The sequence below is a fragment of the Physeter macrocephalus genome, chromosome 3 (genome assembly GCF_002837175.3).
Source record: "Physeter macrocephalus isolate SW-GA chromosome 3, ASM283717v5, whole genome shotgun sequence".
In the NCBI taxonomy this organism is placed as follows: Eukaryota; Metazoa; Chordata; class Mammalia; order Artiodactyla; family Physeteridae; genus Physeter; species Physeter macrocephalus.
Genome location: NC_041216.1, coordinates 6241490 through 6247500, shown reverse-complemented (window position 1 = coordinate 6247500; position 6011 = coordinate 6241490). Strand labels below are relative to the sequence as shown.

Below are 6011 nucleotides of genomic sequence, written 5' to 3'. Positions count from 1 at the left end.
CACCTCTCATTATCCACTTCATCAGTCTCAAACCATTGGCTAATTGCACTCCCCAGCACCCCCCTCATTCCCTGCCTCTCCTACAAGCTCAGTAACACACAGCTGCCTCCTTCTTTGGGGCCCCACTGGGAAGCTGTAAACAAAATATAGCAGGCGATACCCAAACTGCCTTCTCCAGGCTCCCTTTCCCCCATTGGCCCCCTGCTCCTCTCCCTCATCCCCACCTGCAGGAAAATGGCCCCACAAGAGCCATGCATGGAGGAGGGATAAGGGAAATGGAGTTGCAATAAGATTTCATGGTTCTCTCTGGCTTTTATGTCTGCAACACTCTAACTCTTAACTGGTTGTGAATCTTGAGAAAGGAAAACACAGGAGCTTGACATTTATCCCAGCTTTCTGCCACTGGGCACTTTCCAGACCTCAGCACAGACAGTGGCGCCCAGAGAGAGAGCAGAAGTCCTGCTGGGGGAAGAAACAAGAGACTGACATTTGAGGCAGCCAGGGCAGCTGGAATTGGTGGGCAGGTTATAGGAGAGTTGGAAGAGGCACAGAACAGGAGAACCAGGATCTGCATAGGGGTTTTATTGAGTCTTTGACTGGGTACAAAGCTGGATATGTACAGAATGAGAATTTGTGCTGCCTGACAGAGAACAGCTCCTGGCATAGTGTGAGCCAAACAGAGGTTTTGGAGGTCACACGGTGCTGGAAGATTGTGGAATCTGACCATCCAGAGTGGAAAGATCTTCCCGAACAGCCCGGGCATTCAGCAGAGACTCAAGGGAGACCAGACATTAAGGACTAGTCTACACTCACCCTATCAATGCCTAAAACCAAGAAATGGCAGACCCAAGCTGATGTACCAGTACATTAGCTATGCCTCTCAGAAAAAAAACACAACATTCTTTAAAGGAAGACAACAAAAATCTAGACTTCAACAATACAGCATCCACCATGTCAAGTATACCCTTTTTGTTATGCAGGAAAATGTAACCCATAACCAGGAGAAAATTTATCAGTAGAAACGGACCTAAAGGTGACACAGGTGTTGGAATTAGCAGTAAAGGAATTTAAAATTGCCATTATAAATATGTTTAAGGATTTAAAGGAGAGTACTATGTAGTGAATAAACAAATGGGAAATCTCAGTAGAACAATGGAAACTACAGAAGGAACCAAATAAAAATAACAGAACTGAAAAATGCACTGTCTGGAATTAAAAATTAACTTGATGATTTAAACAATAGATTGGAAAAAAATTTTTAAAAGATCAGTGAATTTGAAAACACAGCACTTGAACCATGAAAGCTGAAGTACACAGAAAAAAAAAAGAATGGGAAAATGACCTGTGGAACAACACAAAGCAGTGTAACATAAATGGAATTGAAGCCTAAGAAAGAAAAGAGAGAGACTGGGGTTGAAAAATTTTTTTTTAATAATTACTGTCAAGAGAATGAGAAGACAAGCCACAAACCGTGAGAAAATATTACAAAAGATGTATCTGATAAAATATACCCAAAACTCTTAAAACTCAACAATAAGAAAACAAACAACCCAATTTAAAATAGGAAAAATATCTGAACAGAATTGTCACCAAAGATGATATACAGTGAGATATCTCTATAAAACAACAGTAAGATATCACTATACACCTATGAGAATGGCCAAATCCAGAACACTGACAATACCAAATACTGGTGAGTTTGTGGAGCAACGTGAAATCTTATTCATTGTTGGTGGGAATGCAAAATGGTACCGCTACTTTAGAAGACAGTTTGGCGGTCACTTACAAAGCTAAATATAGCCTTATCATATGACCCAGCAATCACATTTCTTGGTATTTACTCAAATGAGTTGAAAACTGACACTTACCCCAAAACCTGTACATGAAAGTTTATAGCGACTTTATTCGTAATTGCCAAAATTAGAAAGCAGGACTTCCCTGGTGGGACAGTGGTTAAGAATCTGCTTGCCAGTGCAGGGGACACGGGTTCGACCCCTAGTCCGGGAAGCTCCCACATGCCACGGAGCAACAGAGCCCGTGTGCCACAACTACTGAGCCTGCGCTCTAGAGCCCGCAAGCCACAACTACCGAAGGCCGCACGCCTAGAGCCCGTGCTCCACAACAAGAGAAGCCACCGCAACGAGAAGCCCACGAACTGCAACAAAGAGTAGCCCCCATTCACCGCAACTAAAGAAAGCCCGCGTGCAGCAACGAAGACCCAACGCAGCCAAAAGTAAATTAATTAATTAAAGAAGAGGAAACAAGATGTCCTTCAATAAGTGAATGAATAAACATACTGCAATACACCCAAACAATAAAATATTATTTAGTGATTAAAAAAACAAGTTATCAAGCAGTGAAAAGACATGTAAGAAACTTAAAAACATTACTAAGTGAAAGAAGCCACTCTGCAAGGCTTACATATTGTATTATTTCAACTATATGACATTTTGGAAAAGGCAAAACTATGGAGACAGTAAAAAGGTTAGTGGTTTCCAGGAATTCGGGGGAGGGAGGCATAAATAGGTGGAGCACAGAGGATTTTTAGGGCAGTGAGAATGCTCTGTATAATACTGTAATGGTGAATACATGTCATACATTTGTCAAAACCCTTAGAATATATAACACCAAAGAATTAACTGAAATGTAAACTATGGACTTTGGTTGATAAAGATGTGCCAATGTTGATCGTTTTTAAAAAAATTTTATTGGAGTATCATTGATTTACAATGTTGTGCTGCTTTCTGCTCTACAGCAAAGTGAATCCGTTATACATATACATATATCCACTCTTTTTAGATTCTTTTCCCATATAGATCATTACAGAGAACTGAGTAGAGTTCCCTGTGCTATACAGTAGGTCCTTTTTAGTTATCTATTTAATATATAGTTGTGTGTATATGTCCATCCCAATCTCCCAGTTTAGCCCGCCCGCCTTTCCCCTCGGTAACCATAAGATTGTTTTCTACATCTGTAAGTCTATTTCTGTTTGGTAAATAAGTTCATTTGTACCATTTTTTTAGATTCCACATATAAGCAATATCAAGCGATATTTGTCCTTCTCTGTCTGACTTACTTCACTCAGTATGACAATCTCTAGGTCCATCCATGTTGCTGCAAATAGCATTATTTTGTTCTTTTTTATGGCTGAGTAATATTCCATTGTATATATGTGCCACACCTTCTCTATCTATTCCTCTGTCAATGGACATTTCGGTTGCTTTCATGCCCCAGCTATTGTAAATAGTGTTGTAATGAATATCGGGGTGCAGGTATCTTTTCGAATTATGGTTTTCTCCAGGTATATGCCCAGGAATGGGATTGCTAGATCATCTGGTAGCTTTATTTTTAGTTTTTTTTTTTGTTTTTGTTTTTGTTTTTGTGGTATGCGGGTCTCCCTCTGTTGTGGCCTCTCCCGTTGCGGAGCACAGGCTCCGGATGCGCAGGCTCAGCGGCCATGGCTCACGGGCCCAGCCGCTCCGCGGCATGTGGGATCCTCCCAGATCAGGGCGCGAACCCGGTTCCGCTGCATCAGCAGGCGGACGTGCAACCACTGCGCCACCAGGGAAGCCCCTATTTTTAGTTTTTTAAGGAACCTCCATACTGTTCTCCATAGTGACTGTATCAGTTTACATTCCCACCAACAGTGTAGGAGGGTTCCCTTTTCTCCATACCCTCTCCAGTATTTACTGTTTGTAGATTTTTTTAATGATGGCCATTCTGAGTGGTGTGAGATGATACCTCATTGAAGTTTTGATTTTCATTTCTCTAATAATTGGTGATGTTGAGTATATTTTCATGTGCTTTTTGACCATCTGTATGTCTTCTTTGGAGAAATGTCTATTTAGCCCATTTTTTGATTGGGTTGTTTGTTTTTTTGTTATTGAGCTGCATGAGCTGTTTGTATATTTTGGACATTAATCCCTTGTCAGTCACTTCGTTTGCAAATATTTTCTCCCATTCTGTGGCTCTTCTTTTCATTTTGTTTATGGTTTCCTTTGCTGTGGAAAAGCTTTTGAGTTTGTTTATTTTTGTTTTTATTTTCAGTACTCTAGGAGGTGGGTCAAAAAAGATCTTGCTGTGATTTAAGTCAGAGAGTGTTAATGTTGGTCATTAGCTGTAATAAATAAACCACACTGATGCAGAATGTTGATGGTGAAGGAGGTTGTGTGTGTATGATAAGAAGGGATGTGTGGAAACTCTGGACTTTCTACTCAAGTTTGCTGTGAACCTAAAATTGCTCTAAAAATAAAGTATATTAATTTTTGAAAATGCTGAAAAAGTTTCATATATCATGAATATGTCTACCCACAAATCCAAGAAGTTCAACAAACCCCAAGCAGTGTAAACACACACACAAACACACACAACACCATCAAAGCACATGACAAAATTTCAGAAAAAAAAAGAGAAAAACAGCCCCCTCTCCCCCACAAAAATGCCTACAGATAGGAGAATGAAGACAAAAATATATGACTTATCACTGATTTACCACTAGACACAAGTTAGAAGGCAAGGAGAACTTAAAGTGTTAGAAAAAAAATAATAAACTATCACCCTAAAAGCCTATATTCAGAAAAAAAATCCTTCAAAAATTAAGGTGAAATAGAGACATTTTTAAATAAGCCAAAGCTGGGAGAATTCATCACTAGCTGATCTGCATTATAAGAAATGTTAAAGGAAGTTCTTTAGGTTGAAGAGAAATGGTACCAGATGGAAACTAGGATCCCATCAGGGAATAAAGTACGCCAGAAATAGTAATAAATATGAGTCAGTGTTAAAGACTTTTCTTAATTTCTTTAAAAGAAAAACTACTGCTTAGAGCAAAAATGATACTACATTGTGGGAGTTAACATATGTAAAAATAAAAATAAATGTCAAAATTAGAACAAAAGGGGAAAATTAAAATCTACTGTTGTAAGATTCTTACATTGTATGTGAAGGGGAATAATATTAATTCAAGGTAGACTCTGATAATTTAAGAATGCATATTGCAATTCCTAGAACAATCTTTTTTTTTTTTTAGCTTCCAAAATCTTTTTAATAACACGGTAGGCTCTGGGGTTACTTTTTGTAGCCACGGCTAGCCCATCGGCCTCTGGCACGCTCAAACTTCCGGCCCTTGGAGCGTATATAGGGTTTGGTGTGGCCATGCGGAGTTCCTGGGGCCTTGCCGAAATGCCTGTACACCTTTCAGCCCTTGCAAGGGCCGGAGCCCTTGGGGGAGTCCAGGGCCAACTTGTCGAAGATGAGGATCTTGCCCCCGGCCTTGAGGATGCAGCTCCGGGCGCAGCTGCTCACTCGAAGAGCACACACCTTCAGTCTGGGCACCTCCTGGACATGCACATCATCCGTTATAGTCCCCACAACCACAGCTCTTTTGCCTTCCCGGCCAGGAAGCTTCATCTTCCAAATCATCCGGGAAAGGGACAGAGGTGGCCAGTTGGTGTGACCCATGACCAACCTCTTCAGTACAACTTGATTGAAGGTGAAGTTTGTTCGTCTGGCCAGAAACCTGTACAGCTTGACCAACAGCCTTAGGTAGATGTCCTGGCTCTTGGGCTCCTTGCGTGGAAACTTTCGGTCCTTGCTGTGCTGGATGTCAACTCCCATGATGGCTCCTCCTCCTTAGCCAGGTCCAGAAAGAGAGAGCTAGAACAATCATTTAACAAGAGATGTAGATTTTTTTAAAAAACTAGATGAGATAAAAATAGAATACTAAAAATTCTCAAGAACCCAAAAGAAAAAGGAAAGGAGGGAAGAAAATTTTAAAATAACAAAGTGGAAAAACAGATATCTAATGGCAAAATGGTACTTTCAATCCAACCAAACCAATAACTATATTGAATGTAAATGGACTAAACCTGTCAATTAAAAGGCAAAAATTGGGCTTCCCTGGTGGCGCAGTGGTTGAGAGTCCACCTGCCGATGCAGGTGACACGGGTTCGTGCCCCGGTCCGGAGCCTGTGCTCCGCAACGGGAGAGCCCACAACAGTGAGAGGCCCGCGTAC

General features: G+C 40.8%; 1 pseudogene; it reads right to left on the bottom strand.

The window, feature by feature from the left end:
• Positions 1-5064: 5064 nt before the first annotated feature.
• Positions 5065-5613, bottom strand: LOC102973888 (60S ribosomal protein L18-like; annotated as a pseudogene).
• Positions 5614-6011: the final 398 nt, after the last annotated feature.